This window comes from Macaca nemestrina, chromosome 20 (genome assembly GCF_043159975.1).
Source record: "Macaca nemestrina isolate mMacNem1 chromosome 20, mMacNem.hap1, whole genome shotgun sequence".
NCBI classification, from domain to species: domain Eukaryota; kingdom Metazoa; phylum Chordata; class Mammalia; order Primates; family Cercopithecidae; genus Macaca; species Macaca nemestrina.
The window spans coordinates 11,601,558-11,620,960 of record NC_092144.1 but is presented as its reverse complement, the minus strand read 5'-3'; the positions used below and the strand labels follow the sequence as shown (position 1 = coordinate 11,620,960).

Below are 19,403 nucleotides of genomic sequence, written 5' to 3'. Positions count from 1 at the left end.
ACAGCATGTATTAGGAATTGTTTACTCTTGTATGTTATAGAAAGATTGTAGTGAACTAGTGTCAGTTATTTAAATGTTTGGCAGAAATGACCAGTGAGACCGTCTTGGTCCTTGTCTGTCCTTTTTTGGACTGTTATTACGTTATTAGCTGATTCACTTTCTTTTAACACATATATACCTATTCATATTGCTTATCTCTCCTTGTGTGTGTTTTGGTAGATTGTCTCTTTCAAAGGATTGGTCCATTTCATCTAAGTTATCAAACTTGTGGGCATGGAATTGTTCATAATAATCCTTTATGGTTCTTTTAATGTCCATGGAATTAATAGTGACGAAACCTCTTTCATTTATAATCAGTAATTTTTTGGGTCTTCTCTCTTTTTTTCTTACCCTGGCTATAGGGTGTATATATATATATATAAATTTTATTGATATTTTCACAGAACCAGCTTTTGATATTGTTGATTTTCTTTTTTTTTAAGATGGAGTCTCGCTCTGTCGCCAGGCTGGAGTCCAGTGGCGCCATCTTGGCGCACGGGAACCTCCATCTCCTGGGTTCAAGCTGTTCTTGTGCCTCAGCCTCCCCAGTAGCTGGGATTACAGGCACGTGCCACCACACCCAGCTAATTTTTGTATTTTTAGTAGAGTGTTTCACCATGTTGGCCAGCATGGTCTCAATCTCCTGACCTCGTGATCCTCCTGCCTCAGCCTCCCAAAGTATTAGGATTACAGGCGTGAGCCACCGTGCCCAGCCTATATTACTGACTTTCAATTTTCAATTTCATTGATGTTTTCTGTAATTGTTATTTTCCTGTGTTTGATTTAGATTTATCTTGCTCTTCTTTCTCTGGTTGCCTAAACTAGAAGGTTAGATTGTTGATTTTAGACTTACTCTGCTTTGTTTTATTTGTTTTGTTTATTTGAGACAGGGTCTCACTCTGGCTGGCTGGCTGGACTGCAATTGCATGATCTCAGCTCACTGAAGCCTCAACCTCCTGGGCTGAAGCAATCTTCCCACTTCAGTATTTACATTTGTTAAGAGGTGTTTTATGGCTCAAAATGTGGCCTAACTTGGTGAATATTCCATGCAATCTTGGGAAGGATTTGTAGTTTACTCTTGTTGGTTGCTGTATCTTATAAATACCTCTTAAATCCAATTGATTGATGATGCTGTTGAGTTAAAACTATGCCATTAAATTCTCTTTGGGGCCGGGTGTAGTGGCTCATGCCTGTAATCCCAGCACTCTGGGAGGCCGAGGCGGGTGGATCACCTGAGGTCAGGATTTTGAGACCAGCCTGGCCAATATACTGAAACCCTGTCTCTACTAAAAATACAAAAAAACAAAAAAAACAAAAAAACAAAAGCTGGGTGTGGTGATGCTCGCCTGTGATCTCAGCTACTTGGGAGGCTGAGGCAGGACAATCACTTGAACCCAGGAGGTGGAGGTTGAGGTGAGCCGAGATTGTGCCACTGCACTACAGCCTGGGTAACAGAGCAAGACTCTGTCTTAAGGAAAAAAAAAATTATGTTTGGTACTGAAAAAAAAAAAACAAACCTATACCATTAATGATTTTCTTCCCACTTGATTTGTCAACTACTGATAGAGGTATGTTGGTGTGTCCCACTATGAAAGAGAATTTCCTTATTTTTCCTCACAGTTCTATAAGTTTTTGCCTCATGTATTTTGACACTCTGTTATAGTTGCACACCTAATAAGGATTTAAGACAATTGATTTGGTTGGGCGCGGTGGCTCACGCCTGTACATTGGGAGGCCAAGGTGGGTGGCTCACTTGAGGTCAGGAGTTTGAGACCAGCCTGACCAACATGGTGAAACCCTGTCTCTCCTAAAAATACAAATATTAGCTGGGCATGGTGGAGGGCACCTGTAATCCCAGCTACTGGGGAGGCTGAGGCAGGAGAATCACTTGAACCCAGGAGGTGGAGGTTGCAGTGAGCCATGAGCACGCCTTTGCACTCTAGCCTGCGTGACAGAGCAAGACTCCATCTCAAAAAAAAAAAAAAAAAAGGTTGATTTAAAGTCTTTGTCTAGTAAGTCTAATGTCTAGGGTTTTAGAAATGGTTTATCTCAAATGATTTTTTCCATTCATGAGCTATGTTTTTCTGTTTCTCTGTATTCCTCATAAATTTTGTTGTTGAAACATGGACATTTGAATGTCATAAGGGATGCCTCTAGAAGTCAGTTTCTCCCTCTTCAGTGTTGCTATTTTTGTTTGTTAACTTTTCCAAAGTATTTTTGCAGAGATTGTATTACTTGTTGTGCACAGCCCTTGAAGTTCCTGTTCCTTTAGCTTATGTTTAGCCTGTGTTTTGACAGCGATTCCCTTGCATCACAAGAGCTAAAGAAGCAGAAACAAAAACCTCATGGTGGCCAGGTGCAGTGGCTCACGCCTGTAATTCCAGTACTTTGGGAAGTCGAGGTGGGTGGATCACGAGGTCAGGCGATCAAGACCATCCTGGCTAACACCGTGAAACTCCGTCTCTACTAAAAATACAAAAAAAAAAAAAAAGTTAGCTAGGTGTGGTGGCATGCACCTGTAGTCCCAGCTACTGAGGAAGCTGAGACAGGAGAATCACTTGAACCCAGGAGGTGGAGGTTGCAGTGATCGCACCACCATACTCCAGCCTGGGCAACAGACCAAGACTGTCTCAAAAAAAAAAACCTCACACCTCCCAGTTTTTATGGATAGTTCTAGCCTGTGGCATTCCTTTAACACTTAGCAAGGCTGCTTAAAACTCTGCTTCCGCCTTCACTTTCTGCCTAACTGATCCTAGAGATTAGCCAGTGCTGAAAATGAAGGTGTTCTTAGGTCTGTGATGTTAGCTGTGGGTTTTTAATAGATGCCTTATAGCAGCTTGAGGAAGTTCCTTTCTATTCCTAGTTTACTGAGTGTTTTCATTGTGAAGATGTTGAACTTTGTCAAGTGCATTTTCTTTGTATATTCTACACATTAACACCTTGGCAGTTATGTGATTTGCAAACATTTTCTGCAATTCCATGGGCTGCCTTTTCACTGCGTTCATGGTATCCCCTGAGGGACATAAGTTTTTAACTTTGAAGTCAAACTTGTCTATTCTTCCTTTTGGTGACTGGGCATGTGTTATATCCAAGAAATCATTACCAAATTCAATTTTATGAAATTCCTCCCTCCATGTATTCTTCTAAGAGTAGTTTAGTTTAAGTCCGTGACTCATTTTGATTTCATTTTTGTATATGGTGTAAAGTAAGGGTCCAGCTTCATACTTCTACATGTCAAGACTGTTTTCCCAGCACCACTTTTTGCAATAACTTCCTTTTCCCACTGAATGAACCTGGTACCTTGCTGAAAATCATTTAATCATATATGTGAGGATATCTTCTGAGTTCTCTGTTCCATTGATGTACCTTCTATCCTTGTGCCAGTACTACAGTGTTTTATCTATTGTATATTTAAGTTTAAAAAGGAAGAGTAAGACTTCCAAATTAGTTCTTTTTTGTTTTTTTTGAGATGGAGTCTCGCTTTGTCACCCAGGCTGGGGTGCAGTGGTGCAATCCTGGCTCACTGCAACCCACACCTCCCGGGTTCAAGCAATTCTCCTGCCTCGGCCTCCTGAGTACCTGGGACTACAGGCACACACCACCATGCCTGGCTAATTTTTTTTAGATAGTGTCTCACTCTGTCACCAGGCTGGAGTGCAGTGGCGCGATCTTGGCTCACTGCAACTTCCACCTCCCGGACTCAAGTGATGTCCTGCCTCAGCCTTCCAAGTACAGGCATGTGTCACCACACCCAGCTTATTTTTGTATTTTTAATAGAGACGAGGTTTCACCATATTGGCCAGGATAGTCTCAATCTCTTGACCTCATGATCTGCCCACCTCGGCCTCCCAAAGTGCTGGGATTACAGGCATGAGCCACCACACCAGGCTCAGCTAATTTTTAAAAATGTTTTTAGCAGAGACAGAGTTTCACCATATTGACCAGGCTGGTCTCAAACTCCTGACCTCAAGTGATCTGCCTGCCTTGGCCTCCCAAAGTGCTGGGATTACAGGCGTGAGCCACTGCACCTGGCTTGTTCTTCATCAATCGTTTTGTCTATTTGGGGTTCCTAAAGATTCCCTGTGAATTTTAGGATGGGCATTTCTGTTTTTTTTTTTTTTTTTTTTTAATTCATTGGTGCCAGGCGCGGTGGCTCACACCTGTAATCCCAGCACTTTGGGAGGCCGAGGCAGGTGAATCACCTGAGGTCAGGAGTTCAAGACCAGCCTGGCCAATATGGTGAAACCTCGTCTCTACTAAAATAAAAAAGCCAGGCATGGTGGCATGCGCCTGTAGTCCCAGATACTTGGGAGGCTGAAACTTGAGAATTGCTTGAACCCAGGAGGTGGAGATTGCAGTGAGCTGAGATCACGCCACTGCACTCCAGCCTGGGGGATAGAGTGGAGTGAGACTATAGTCTCCAAAAAAAAAAAAAAGTCATTGGTATTTGGATAGGAATTGCATTGACTTTCTAGACCATCTTCAGTAGTATTGATATCTTAATATTGAACTTAAAATCCATGAATGAGATGTCTTTCTATTCATTTATATCTTTAATTTCTTTCAGCAACATTTTATAGTTTTCAGTGTACAAGTCTTTTGCTGCCTTTGTTATTGTTCATGGTATTGTTTCCTAATTTCCTTCTCAGATTATATGTTGTTAGTATGTATAAATGAGAAGTATGTATAAATGATTTTTCTTTAAGGGATGGGGTCTCACTATGTTGTCCAGGCTGGAGTGCAGTGGCTATTCACAGGAGCAATTGTAGTGTACTACAGCCTTGAACTCCTGGGCTCAAGCGATCCTCCTGACTTAGTCTGCAAAGCAGCTTGGACTACAGGCTCATGCCACCACACCCAGTTGAAACTGACTTTTTCATGTTGATTTGGTATCCTGCAACTTTGAGGAATTTGTTAGTTCCAGCCATTTTGGGGTGTTCTATGTGTGTGTGCATATGCACAATCTTTAGGATTTTCTGCCTATAAGATTGTTTCATCTGTGGACAGAGATAATTTTATTTTTTCCTTTTTGGTTTGGATGCATTTCTTTTTCTTGCTTAATCATTCTGTGTAGGACTTCCAATAGTGCATTGAGGCAAGTGGTGAAAGCAGGTATCCTGTTTTGTTCTTGATCTTAGTGAAAAAGTTTTTTGTATTTCACCACTGACTATAATGTTTCTATGGCTTTTTAATGTATGGCTTGTATTATATTGAGGTAGTTTCTTTCCAGCTCAAGTTCTGTGTTTTTATCATGAATGGGTTTTGTATTTTGTCAAACGCTTTTTTTCTACATCTACATTGAGATGGTTGTGGTGTATTACTTTTTTTTTTTTTTTTTTTTTTTTTTTGAGACAGAGTCTTGCTCTGTCGTCTGGGATGGAGTGCAGTGGCGTGATCTCGGCTCACTGCAAGCTCCACCTCCCGGGTTCATACTATTCTGCCTCATCCTCCCAAGTAGCTGGGACTACAGGTGCCCACCACCACACCCGGCTAATTTTTTGTATTTTTAGTAGAGATGGGGTTTCACTGTGTTAGCCAGGATGGTCTCGATCTCCTGACCTTGTGATCCACCCACCTCAGCCTCCCAAAGTGCTGGGATTACAGGTGTGAGCCACCATGCCCGGCCACTATTTTTATATGTTGAACCATCCTTGCATTTTAGAGATAAATCTCACTTGGTCATGGTGTGTAATCTTTTAATATGCTGCTGAATATGGTTTGCTAGTATTTGAGAATTTTTGTATCATATTCACAAAGGACACTTACCTGCAGCTTTCATTCTTGTAGTGTCTTTTCTTTGGTGTTAGTGTAATTTGGGCCTCATAAAATGAGTTTGGAAGTGTTCTCTTAATTTTTTTAAGTTTGGGGAAGATGGGTATTAATATTTTAAATGTTTGGTAGATTTTAGCAGTAAAACTCTTTGGTCTTAGGTTTTTACTGTTCTTTTGTTTTGTTTTGTTTATTACTACAACAGTCTCCTAGAACTGAAGATCTGTTCAGATTTTCTGTTTCTTCAGGACAGTCTATGTACATTGTGTTTGTAGACATCTGTCCACTTCATCAGTGTTACCCAACTTATTTCTGTACCCTTAGACTTCTTCAAGTAAAAGGTCTGAGGCATAGTTTTTTCAGTTGTGTTCTGCTGTTATTATGGTATATATTCTGCTGCTATTGATGTGGTGATCAGGTGTGAGACTATGGGAAGCATTTCATGGACCTATGATTTGACCTCATTTGTAGGAAGCCTGTGTCCCTGTGTTGTGACGCTTTAAAGTATTTCTCCCTCACTTCTGCTTAGTTGAGGCAAAAAAGAGGGGGATGGAATTAGGTATTTCCTTTACCCCAAGAGGTTTGCCTCTGGTAAAATCTCAATTTGGTTTTTGAGAAACAGTTTCTTTTGAAGATAGGTCTTGTTAAGAATAGAATTCTCTGGGCATATTGCAAAATAGTGGCAGGGTGCTTTGGAAGGCAGGGGCACGAGGATCACTTGAGGCCAGGAGTTTTAGACCAGCCTGAGAAGCATCGCCAGACCTCATCTCCAAACAAATGAATAATAAATAAAAATAAATAATAAATTGATAGCTAGAGAGATTGCTTGATGGATGGATGGGCCTTATTTCATTAAAATGAAAAGGCTTATTGCTGTTTTCCTTGCCTCAGTACATTTCATACATGCTAGTGTTTAAGGCTGTGTGCCATCCAATTCCCTCATCCATTCCAATAGTTATGGTGCTTGAGCTTCTTCAGGGTTTTTGTTTGCTCTTGGGAAAAATATTGCTCCAATAGTCTTTAAGCACAAATGCACAATAAACTATCTAGAGAAAAATTACTGGGCTGATGTAGATTATGGTAAAGTTCAAATTACATGAAATAGCAATGGAGTGTATCTATTGACTCCCACTCCTTCGTTCATGCATACCTATTTATTTTCTATGGTCATTGCCACTTAGGATTCTCAAATTGACTAATTTTTGTCCTTCTAATCGATGAGAAATGTCATCTAGTTGACATTTTATTTGGCTGTTTCCTCATTACTATGGAAATGGATATTTTTTTCATACATGGTCTTTCATTTTCAGTTAAGTAGTTTCTTTATTTTCCCATGTTTTAATCTTGTGTTTTACTCTACAAATTAATCCTTTTATATTGCACGTACTGCAGGTATTTTTCTCCTACTTTGTTGTTCGTCTTTTACCTTCCTAATTTTAATTTATTTAAATTTATCACTCTGTTCCTTCATTGCTTACTTTTTTTATTTTTTACTTTTATTTTTTGAGATGGAGTCTTGCTGTATTGCCAGGCTGGAGTGCAGTGGCAGGATGTCGGCTCACTGCAAGCTCCACCTCCTGGGTTCACGCCATTCTCCTGCCTCAGCCTCCTGAGCAGCTGGGACTACAGGCACCTGCCACCACGCCCAGCTAATTTTTTATATTTTTAGTAGAGACAGGGTTTCACTGTGCTAGCCAGGATGGTCTTGATCTCCTGACCTTGTGATCTGCCTGCCTTGACTTCCCAAAGTGCTGGGATTACAGGCGTGAGCCACCACACCTGGCCCCAACCAATCTTTTGTGCCCTATGTAAATCAGACACTGCCTCCTCAAGCTCATCTATAAAACTGTCTGCATTTCACTGTGGAAGCAGCAACCCACTTCTCTGAGACCCTTCTCTCTGCAGCAGAGAGAGCTCATCTCTTTCGCCTATTAAACTTCTGCTCAGAACCTCACTCTTTGTGTGTCCATGTCCTAGTTTTCCATGTCCGTGAGACAATGACACCGCTTCAGTGTGAACTCTCATGAACTGAGTCTAGATCCCCAGGGCTGTCCGTCTCACCTGTCCTCTACACATATCTGGGATATGTCACGGCTTGGTGGTCTTTGAAGATGTGGCTGTGAACTTCATCCAGGAGGAGTGGGCTTTGCTGGATTTTTCCATGAAGAATCTGTAGACATGTGATGAGGGAAGCCATCAGCACCTGTCTTCTATAGGTGAGGATAATATTTTTTTCCTTTAGTCAATTAGAGAGAAGTGCTTCTTGGCCATCAGTACTATTCCAAAATTTGGAATGTGGAAAGGGGGTATTTTGATGAATTGATCAAGCATGGCTGCAGTGCACAATGAACCTACAATCCAGTAATTCTTCCATACTTTCTAAATGATGATGATTTTTCTTGGTCTACATTTTAGGAAACAAATGGGAAAACCAGAACATTAAAGATCAACAGAAAATCTCTGGGAGAAATCTAAGGTGATTTGCACTCAAAAGAGGGGAAAAAAAAGTCTCTTGAGGGTATCTTTGCATGCTACCAATTTTTAAAACAAAATTTTCAACAAAAATATATACTTAATGTAACATAGATGTTGAAGTATTTATAAAACACTTCACTTGGAAACAGAACTAAGAAACCTCATACATGGATATTATTATTTTTATAATAGCTATTGAGGAGCCTTGTTACAGAGTAATCAGTGCATTTACTTTCAAACAATTCATACATGGCAGAAAACCTGCACCTTCTGTGATACTGGTAGCAATGTATGTTCAAACCTATTAATGAATATAAGTAATTAATGAACCACTAATAATGGGCTTGTCTTTTTTTTTTTTTTTTAAGACCGAGTCTCATTCTGTCACCCAGGCTGGAGTGCAGTGGCACCATCTCAGCTCACTGCAACCTCTGCCTCCTGGGTTCAAGCGATTCTCCTGCCTCAGCCTCCTGAGTAGCTGGGATTAGAGGCACGCACCACCACGCCCGGCTAATTTTTGTATTTTTAGTAGAGACAGGGTTTTACCATGTTGGTCAGGCTGGTCTCAAACTCCTGACCTCATGATCCACCTGCCTCGGCCTCCCAAAGTGCTGGGATTACAGGTGTGAGCCACTGCACCTGGCCAGGCTTGTAATTTTTTACAGAAGTCATTACATTAGAAAAATTGTGAAAGTAGGGTAGTTGTTGTGGAGAAACCTTCAGCTAGATTCCAAATCTCAATGTGTTTAAGTCATGCTCTTCTTTGGTTCTGTGAACATATTTATAATGTACACTTTGAAGTATTTTTCTATTAAATCTGCTATCTGTTCTCACAGGCAGTTTCTATTGTCAGCTTTTCTTTTCTTTTTGATGTATGGGCTGTACTTGTTGCAAATTGGACATTTTTTATAACATACTGAACCTTCTCAGAGTATGTTCAGTTTCTCCAGGCCTTGTTATTGTTATTTGCTTTATTTTGTTTAGTGACTGATTGGACTATTTTGGTGACGTCTATTTCTGTAATAGTTAAAGAAGAAAGAAACACAGCTTGATGGTTAAAGATAGGTTTATTTTAGAAATAACCTGAGAGGGGCTTCTGGCCAATTTTGGTCAGGAGCACTTTTTCTTACAGACTAAGAGTACATATTGGTTTTAGGGTGAGGGGGCTTATTACAAGCTTGGAATGTCTCTGGGCGGAGGGGAGGTTATTTGGGGGCAGACATCTTTCTGGCCGGAGGGGGGTTTCTCAGAGCTGGCATCTTCCCAGCCAGAGGAGGGGTTATCTTGGTGCATGTCTCTGGTCAGGGAGGAGTCTGGAATGTATTTGGTCAGAGATGTTATTTGTGGTTTATGTCCATGCTGACCTTAGCCATTAAGCTGATGCCCTTTGGATTTAGGCAGCTTTCGATAAAGGTGAATTTTAAAATGAGGTGCTTGCCCACGATGGTGATGTTCCTGCTCTGTCAATTTCTTCCTCATAACTTTAAGCCTCTGATATTGCTCTTGAGGGGAGGGGAAGTGGCTCAGCTTTGTTTCTGCCTGCAGTCATCCTGGGATGACAATGGTATGGTGGGAATCTCTTCCTCTCTTGGACAGCCCTCAGATGTTAAACTGTACTAATTGCTGGTTGATGGCTCTGTTGTTCTCAAAAAAGTCCAGGGACAAATTTGCCCTGTAAATCCAAGTATGTTTTCTCTCCTTTCTAAGAATACTATCTGAGATCAGCAGTTAATAGTTGTTTGTTTATACACTTCACGGACTCCTCCCTAACAGTGTTTTTTCATGGTTTTCTCCACAAATTATCTGGCCTACAGTGCAGGCAGTATCTTCATTAAATCCACGAATCTCCTGGGAATTGTTTTTCACCTCCATTTCCACTGCATCAAGGATAGAGTGCCCTTTGGCTTAAATGTCTCATGATCTGTTGCAATTGAAGTTAATTCTTAGGCAAGAGGTTAGGAGCTCTGTTTCACAGCTTACTTCTCTTCCACCTCAAGGCAAAATCTGACAGGGCTCTGAAGTTTGGGTAGGAACACTGGCAAGCTGCTTTCTGAATAATCCTCTCTTTTTGGAAACTGAGTGTTCAGTGGTGGGGAGAGACAGCAGCCTGATGTCCTCTTGGCCTGTGTCCTGGTATGGATCCACCACCTCTATGAGCTGAGGCAAAGTTGGTCAGTGTCCTAGCAATCTGAGCGCACCATGCTCACAAACCATGTCCCCACTTTTCAAACATACGCACACAGGATGTAATCTCAGTAATGGGTAGGTGGAGGTAAGATGAGAGAAGTTGAAGTTCTGCCCTTCCTAGAAAAAAGCTTTCTGACTAGAGGCTGGGTGACTGAGCAGAAGCATCAACATCATAGACAAGCATCTCATTTTAAAAGTCACCTTAATAAAAAACTGCCTAAATCCAAAGGGCATCAGCCTAATGGCTAAGCCAGCATGATCATAAACCACAAATAATATCTCCAACCAGAAACATCCAAACTCTTCCCTGACCAGAGACATGCTAGCCCCAAGATAACCCCCCTCTGCCCAGAGACATTCCAACCCTGCCATGAACTTCTCCCCCACATGGAAACTTTCCAAGCTTGTAATAAGCCCCCTCACCCTAAAACCGATATAAACTCAGTCTGTAAGAGAAAGCACTTCTGACAGAAGTCAGCCAGAAGCCCCTCAGGTTTTTTCTAAAATAAACCTGTCTTTGACAATCAAGCTGTCTTTGATAGTCAAGCTATATTTCGTGTTTCTTTCCTCTGACTCTTACATTTGGTGCCGAAACCCAGGACGGGTGCTGGGGGCAGAGGCTCTCTTGCAATCCAGGAAGCAGTGGGCAATGGCAGCTCGTCCTGAGTTAATTCCTGGATCCTGAAGGTCTCTGGCCACCACTCCGTCTTTTCTTTGTTCGCTTTTCTCTCATCCTCCCTTTTCTCTCTCTCCCTCCCTTGTACAGCTGCAGTCCAAGAGGCCAACTGGAACATCAACATGAGACACTAATCCAGCTGACTGGTAAGAGCTGCCCTCCCCTGGCTTTCTCACGGTACCTAGAAAAAGTCAGGTCTGCTGTCTTGGTCCTCAGAGGACCAGTGGGACTAACCCAGAGGATATCTTGGAGATGCCCAGTTTCTTCTCAGCTTGACCATCCTCTTTAGAAAGGGTCTCTGTCTTTTGTCTGGGGACACCTAGAACAAAAACAGACACCCTTGGTGGCTTCTTGCCAGTCCACATGGGTGCCAAACAATCCCATGTTCCCACACCCTCTCCCCTGTGCTGTCTCCTTCCCAACCTCACCAAACTTGGCTTAGTCTTTTATTGTAACATAGCCTGGCCCCAATACACATTAGATAATGACAGCTGATGGCCCAAAATGGCACCTTTAACTTCCAAATTCTCAGGAACCTTAACAAATTTATAACCAGGAATAGCAAATGGCAAAAGGTTCTCTGTATTGACACTTTCTTCTGCTTCTACCTTAAATCCTATCTCTCCCTGTGTCAAGCTTGCACCTCTCATAAAATCTTTCTTCCTGGCTGGGCACGGTGGCTCCCATCTGTAATCCCAGCACTTTGGGAGGCCGAGGTGGGCGGATCATGAGGTCAGGAGATCGAGACCATCTTGGCTAACACGGTGAAACCCCGTCTCTACTAAAAATACAAAAAATTAGCCAGGCATGGTGGCAGGCACCTGTAGTCCCAGCTACTCGGAGGCTGAGGCAGGTGAATGGTGTGAATCCGGGAGGTGGAGTTTGCAGTGAGCCAAGATTGTGCCACTGCACTCCAGCCTGGGCAACAGAGGGAGACTCCATCTCAAAACAAACAAACAAACAAATCTTTCTTCCTAATGAAAACCCTCTCTAGGTCTCGCCCTCCTCCAAGCTATGAGTACATTCAAAAGGCTTCTCTTCATAAATCTTGCTTTCCTAGAAAAGGTTTTTTCCCAGTTAACTGAATTACTTTTCTCCACTCTGTCTTGCCACCCTTGGTGCATGTATAAAAGACCCTAAAATGGCTTCAAGTGGCCTGGGACTCCTTGGGAAAACAGAAAAGGCGCCACAATCCCATTTTGGAGAAAATCTGTTTTCCTTATGGAACCCCTGGAATTAAAGGTAAGTACCTCTCAAAGTCTTTGTCTTCCAGCTCTACTTGTTTATTAGGCCCTGGAAACTGCTTTCCTAGCTCTCTTTTTTTTTTTTTTGAGACGGAGTCTCGCTCTGTTGCCCAGGCTGGAGTGCAGTGGCCAGATCTCAGCTCACTGCAAGCTCCGCCTCCCGGGTTTACGTCATTCTCCTGCCTCAGCCTCCCGAGTAGCTGGGACTACAGGTGCCTGCCACCACGCCCAGCTAGTTTTTTGTATTTTTTAGTAGAGACGGGGTTTCACCATGTTAGCCAGGATGGTCTCGATCTCCTGACCTCGTGACGTCCGTCCGTCTCGGCCTCCCAAAGTGCTGGGATTACAGACTTGAGCCACTGTGCCCGGCCCCTAGCTCTTTTCTTAAAGGACCCCACCCAAAGGCCAATAAGTCAATTGGGAAATGAGCAGAAAAAAAATCTTGTAACTACTAAATCTTCTGGTTGTCTTTGTGGCTATATGTGTGTTATGTGTGCAATGTCTATTAAAAGAACTCTAATTGGCAAAAAAATAAGTGCTTAAATCAAATATATTTAAGGGAAAAGTAAAAGCTATGGGATCTTTCAGTTCATGTGACTTTAATCTTTAAAACTTACTGGTACAGTAAAGTTAGAAGTGTCTTAAGAGTTGCCAGCATACATTTTTGTTTGCATTTATTAATCAAGCAATTTCATTTTTATCTCTGCCAAATACTGTAAGGTATCAAAACAAAACTATGACTCAACCCAAACAAAATAATCTTTAATTTTTTAATAAATGAAACATTAATATTGGTTTAATGAAAATAGCTACATCCTAAGATTTTCATTTAATTAAAATCCTACATCCTAAGCTGTTTAATATCCTAACTTCTACTCTTATGGCCTTAGGCAGTCTAGTCCGCAGGCGTGAAGGAAGTTTGTTTTGGGAAAGGACTGTTATCTTTGATATTAAAGGATTTTATATTTTAAAATGTTATATGGTAAATTTTTGTCCTAAAGTAAATTAACTGGTTGTTTAAAGAAAGGGATGTTTCCAACAAGTCAGAAAGTTGAGGCATGTCAGATTGTCTGTGAAAGGCAAGAAAAATTTTATAAATGGAATTTATGCAAGAAATATACAATTTAAAAGTGATTAGGCCTCCTGACTGCTTTATAAAATGCCCCTATAACTCTTACCTGTACAACTTGCCTGCTTTACAGCTAGGTAAAACTTAGGACACAGAATTAATGCTGGACTAACACAGACCTTATCTGCACTTCTCTGTAGGTCCTAGGCTCTACACCTAGTACATAATTAAAATCCCAAACTTACCAAGGTGCTCCACAAAAGTTTGCTAAAAGTTAATTATGTGGAAAGTGTGTAAGGAAAGTAAAATATACTTTTAGTAAAAAGATTATAAGAAGGCATGAGATTGTGGATTTTTACCTATATTAAAAAGTTAAAGAATTGTTTTGAAGGTTTAAGCAAGTTTTGGAAGGTTAATTTTAAAGGAAATTCTGTATAAACATATTGGCTAAAGTTGAAGGGGTAGCATCCAGTTTTTCTGTAAATTGAGCATTAAAATAAAAGCACAGTGGGTTTATCTTAAAGCACTAACCTGCTCTTTAACAAAATATAAAGGGTTAAAAAGGGTCTATAAAAATCTTATCTTATGGTCAAACATTAAAATTGAGTAAATGCATCTACAAGGTTTTATTAAAAATGGAGTTTAATATTAATAGTGCACTAATATAAAGGTAAAATTTTGTGTATTTGGTATAAAATACAGGAAGCATTGTCAAATACAAAATGGTGTTTGGCTTTCTGTGGGCTATATTTGTATAACTGTTACTGGTATGTGTTCCAAAGTTATGGGAAACTCCTACAATTCTGACATATCTTAGTGTACCTTGTAAGTAATAATTCTAATTGTTATGTTAAAATTATTGTGTGCCACAGAGGTAACAGATATCCTTGTCAGTTGCGTCTTTATGGCTGTTCTAAAACTTTTTTTCTGAGACAGATTTTCACTCTTGTCACCCAGGCTGGAGTGCAATGGCATGATCTCGGCTCACTGCAACCTCCGCCTCCTGGGTTCAAGCGATTCTCCTGCCTCAGCCTCCAGAGTAGCTGGGATTACAGGTGCACACCACCACACCTGGCTAATTTTTGTATTTTTATGAGACAGAGTTTCACCATGTTGGACAGGCTGGTCTGAAACTCCTGACCTCAGGTGATCCGCCAGCCTTGGCCTCCAAAAGTGCTGAGATTACGGGCATGAGCCATGGCGCCCAGCCTATCCTAAAACTTTTTGTCATCCATAAACAATTGTTGTCTTGTTTTGGTCCTTTTTAAAAAGTTAGTTTTATAATCAGCTATAAAGGTCTATCAGGTGCCCTTGAATGCAGGTTTCTGATAACTTTGAAAATTGTTGTATCAGACTAGAGGAAAACGTTCAGAACTCTTAAAAAACTAAAATGTTAATATCAATCAGGACAGGAATTAACTGCATGAACTAAACTGTAGGCGACTGGAGTGATTTTTTTTTCTTTTAAGACAGAGTCTTGCTCTGTAGCCCAGGCTGGAATACAGTGGCATGATCTCGGCTCACTGCAGCCTCCTCCTGGGTTCAAGCAATTCTCCTGTCTCAGCCTCCGAAGTAGCTGGGATTACAGGTGCATGCCACCATGCCTGGCTAATTTTTGTATTTCTAGTAGAGATGGGGGTTCACCATGTTACCCAGCTGGTCTTGAACTCCTGACCTCAGGTGATCCACCCACCTCGGTCTCCCAAAGTGCTGGGAGTTTACAGGCATGAGCCTGTACAGGGATTACAGGCATGAGCCACCACACCCAGCCTGGAGTGATCTTTTTAACGTATTGCTTAAAATATTGCTAATCCTTTGTTTTGCTTTTCAAAGTCCAAGAATATTTTCTTTTGAGCTATTGACAGCTTTTAACAATTTAGTATGCTGGCCGGGCGCGGTGGCTCAAGCCTGTAATCCCAGCACTTTGGGAGGCCGAGGCGGGCGGATCACAAGGTCAGGAGATCGAGACCACAGTGAAACCCCGTCTCTACTAAAAATACAAAAAATTAGCTGGGCACGGTGGCGGGCGCCTGTAGTCCTAGCTACTCAGGAGGCTGAGGCAGGAGAATGGCGTGAACCCAGGAGGCGGAGCTTGCAGTGAGCCGAGATTGTGCCACTGCACTCCAGCCTGGGCAACAGCGTGAGACTCCGTCTCAAAAAAAAAAAAAAAACAAAAAAAAACAATTTAGTATGCTTCCATGAACAAAATTTGGAGCATACTTGTTTCTCTCTACCTGATTTTCTCCAGAATTTGGAAACTATCTGTAAGTATTCGTAAGTTATGGTAGTATAGTTATTTGCATAAGTGCAACCAGGAATGTTTTCTTTTGTAACAGGACACAATTGGAAAAACTGGTTATTTTACCAAGGCTTTGCCTGGAATGGTGTGCCTTCCTTCAAGGAATCAAATTTGACTTATGGAGCCAATAAAGCCCTTGGAAAGCTGGCCTCAGATTTTGTGTACACAGTCCCTGTACAGGGTTTCTGATCTGTGGTAAGTAAAGAATGTCACATTTTGACAGGCCAGGAGTCCCAAGTTATCTTGGAACCTCAAGAGGAGAGGAATTCACCCAACTCATAGGTATTCAATGGTACAAATCCATGGCTGGGCTTGCCTTTAAAAAGGTCTTAGCTCAGATTCCTTCTACGAAACAAAGTTCCATCAAAGCCAATTTAAAGGGCCTATGTAACAAATAATTATTCTTGCTCCACTGTATGCAAATAACTAAGCCAAGTATAATAAAGAAACTCAGTCCTACTAGCATGATTTGTCTTTTAATGAAAATGGTAAACTTGAGAGAGAAAATTATGCTTCAAAAATGATAGCACACCTGTTGTTAAATTCTGGTGTTGCCCAATGTTTTTCAAATCTTGCTATTTTCTGTTTAAATTAAATTCTAATTTTTCTGGCTACAAGTTTCCAAAATAGCTGTGCTTTCTAAAAGCCCTATAAACTGAAAACTTGATGTTTCAGCAGACTCTGCCTCTAAGCCCCCTGACTCTCATAGGAGGAAATAAATAGGAAATCTTAAGCTAAAAATCATAAAAAAATAAGTAACCAAGTGAGAATTACTCATCCTATTCAGTCTTACCTCTACCTCATCAAATACTTTTATCGTTCCTACCTCTGCTTTTAAGTCAAATATTAACTTTTTAATGAAAATTATTTACTATGCCACCCTTGTGGGAATTGCTTTACTCACTCTACTATTTGCAGTAGGACTATATACTGTAGCACCCTCAGGGTAAAATATCAGACATAGAATCTCAATTACTATAGCATTTTGCTTATTATCCTCATAGCAGGAATAATGGTTGCTAGCAGAAAATAACACATGGGCTTTCCAAACCAGCACCTCTGCTCTCATTAGGTAAGGAATATTGTTTCTATATCAGCCAATCAGACCTAGTAAAAAGCGCTATAAAAAAAAGTTACAGAAAAAGCTAAAAAAGCTAAGGAGTACCAAAACAAGCAAATAGATTCTTGGTTTGGGAACAAAATCATAGCATGGGTCATCCCATTCCTGGGCCCTCTCATAATAATATTCCTAATTATGGGACTACTGTTCTTACCCTGCCTAATTAACCTTTTTCAAAGACTTTTTAAACTGACAGGATCATGGCCATTTCACAGACAACTACCCAAAAACATCTACAGACAGCACTGCTCCTACAGTCAACCCGAAACCAGGGAACTCTCTGTCCCCTCATCAGCAGGAAGTAGCCAGAAAGAACATGCCGCACCTCATCCTTTTTATAACTATAAGGTCTGGATTGACGGCAGGAGCATCACCATCGTGGATAAGCACCTCATTTTAAAATTCACCTTAATCAGGCCGGGCGCGGTGGCTCAAGCCTGTAATCCCAGCACTTTGGGAGGCCGAGACGGGTGGATCACGAGGTCAGGAGATGGAGACCATCCTGGCTAACATGGTGAAACCCCGTCTCTACTAAAAAAATACAAAAAACTAGCCGGGCGAGGTGGCGGGCGCCTGTAGTCCCAGCTACTCGGGAGGCTGAGGCAGGAGAATGGCGTGAACCCGGGAGGCGGAGCTTGCAGTGAGCTGAGATTCGGCCACTGCGCTCCAGCCTGGGCGACAGAGCGAGACTCCGTCTCAAAAAAATAAATAAATAAAAAAATTAAAAAAAATAAAATTCACCTTAATCAAAAACTGCCTAAATCCAAAGGGCATCAGCCTAATGGCTAAGGTCAGCATGACCATAAACCACACATAACATCTCCAACCAAAAACATTCCAGACACCTCCCACAGAGACATGCAACCTCGGGATAACCCCTGTCCTGCCAGAAAGATGTCACCCCCAAGATAACCGCCTCTCTGCCCAGAACATTCCAACCCCACCATAAACTTCTCCCTCATACAGAAACATTCCTCTCCCTCACACAGAAACATTCTAAGCTTGTAATAAGCTCCCTCACCCTAAAACCAATATATGCTCTTAGTCTGCAAGGAAAAGTGCTCCTGACTGAAATCAGCCAGAAGCCTCTCTCAGGTCTTTTCTATAATAAACCTGTCTTTGACTATCAAGCAGTGTTTGGTGTTTCTTTCCTCCTTTTTCATTTTTTTAAAGACAGAGTCTCACTTTGTTGCCCAAGCTGGAGTGCAGTGGTGCGATCTCAGCTCATTGCAACCCCACCTCCCGGGTTCAAGTGATTCTCCTGTCTCAGCTTTCTGAGTAGCTGGGATTACAGGCACACACTGCCATGCCTGGCTAATTTTTTGTATTTTAGTAGAAATGGGGTATCACCGTGTTGCCCAGGCTGATCTCAATCTCCTGAGCTCAGGCAGTCCGCCTGCCTCATCCTCCCAAAGTGCTAGGATTACAGGTGTGAGCCACCACACCCAGCCTCTTTCCTCTTTAACTCTTACACTGGGGAAACAGAGAACCTTGTATCCTTGGCTACACAGTCTAGAGTGGAGTGTTCACCTCACTGGGGTGAGGATGTGGGGTGCAGGATCAGAAAACAGTAAGGGTTTAAATACCATAGATTCATATTTCTCAAAGAATTTTCATAGATTCTCTTGAATAGTTTTCCTCACTGGCTGTCTGCCTTTAGGATGACTTCCAGGGGCTTTAAATGGTTGTTTTAAAGTAACTGTCACAAGTTTCTCTGGGGAGTGGGTTAGTGAAGCTCCTCATACTGTTACGCCATCCTAATGCCTTAAGATTCTGTCCATATCAAAAAATGCCCTGCAGTTTGATGTGATGGCAGTACAACTTGTAATATCACTTATAATTTTATTTAAGAACCACATGTTTAAAATTCTTTTTTTCTTTTTTCTTTTTTTTTTTTTTGAGACATGTCTCACTCTGTTGCCCAAGCTGGAGTGCAGTAGCATGATCTCAGCTCACTGCAACCTCTGCCTCACAGGCTCTAAGCCGTCTACCCATCTCAGCCTCCCAAGTAGCTGGGACTACAGGCACATGCCACCATGCCTGGCTAATTTTTAAAATTTTTGTAGAGATGGGGTTTTGCTATGTTGCCCTGGCTGGTCTCGAACTACTGAGCTCAAGTGATAAAAAAATTTTTTGTTAACGTTTATTTTTTAAAGATTCCTGGGATAGAATACACAAACCCACATCTCACGAACATCAGGAATCATATCACAAAAAATATACATTTCTATTTATTTACCTTCTTAATAATTTCAACTTTTATTTTAGATTCAGTGGGTACATGTGCAGGTCTGTCACATGGGAACACTGTGACACTGAGGTTTGGGCTATGGATGAGCCTGTCATCCTGGCAGTGAGCACAGCACCCAACAGGCAGTCCCTCAGCCCTCACTCTCCACCATCCCTCCCGCTTCCAGCAGTCCCCAGTGTCCATTGCTCCCATCTTTATGTGCCTAACGATTTCTTATGGTTTGCAAAAACATACTGCTCATTTCATAAAACTTCTTTAGAGGACTCTAACACAG

At 41.6% G+C, this 19,403-nt stretch overlaps 2 long non-coding RNA genes across 3 annotated transcripts in view; one reads left to right on the top strand and one right to left on the bottom strand.

Moving 5' to 3' along the window:
* The window catches only part of LOC112427563 (uncharacterized), a 137,653-nt gene that overhangs the window by 103,337 nt on the left and 14,913 nt on the right, over positions 1 to 19,403 (bottom strand). Inside the window, exons 2-3 of one of the 2 annotated variants that reach the window (XR_011617801.1) lie at positions 11,051 to 11,465; positions 7,870 to 8,212 (exon numbers count right to left, since the gene is read on the bottom strand). This is a non-coding gene — a long non-coding RNA (uncharacterized lncRNA). Of the gene's footprint in view, positions 1 to 7,869; positions 8,213 to 9,335; positions 10,441 to 11,050; positions 11,466 to 19,403 lie in introns of those variants that run through there. The other variant, XR_011617802.1, reaches the window with a different exon arrangement.
* LOC112427565 (uncharacterized) lies at positions 8,201 to 12,455 on the top strand. The gene is made up of 3 exons (XR_003019218.2): positions 8,201 to 8,284; positions 11,237 to 11,292; positions 12,280 to 12,455. It is a non-coding gene; the product is annotated as an uncharacterized lncRNA (long non-coding RNA).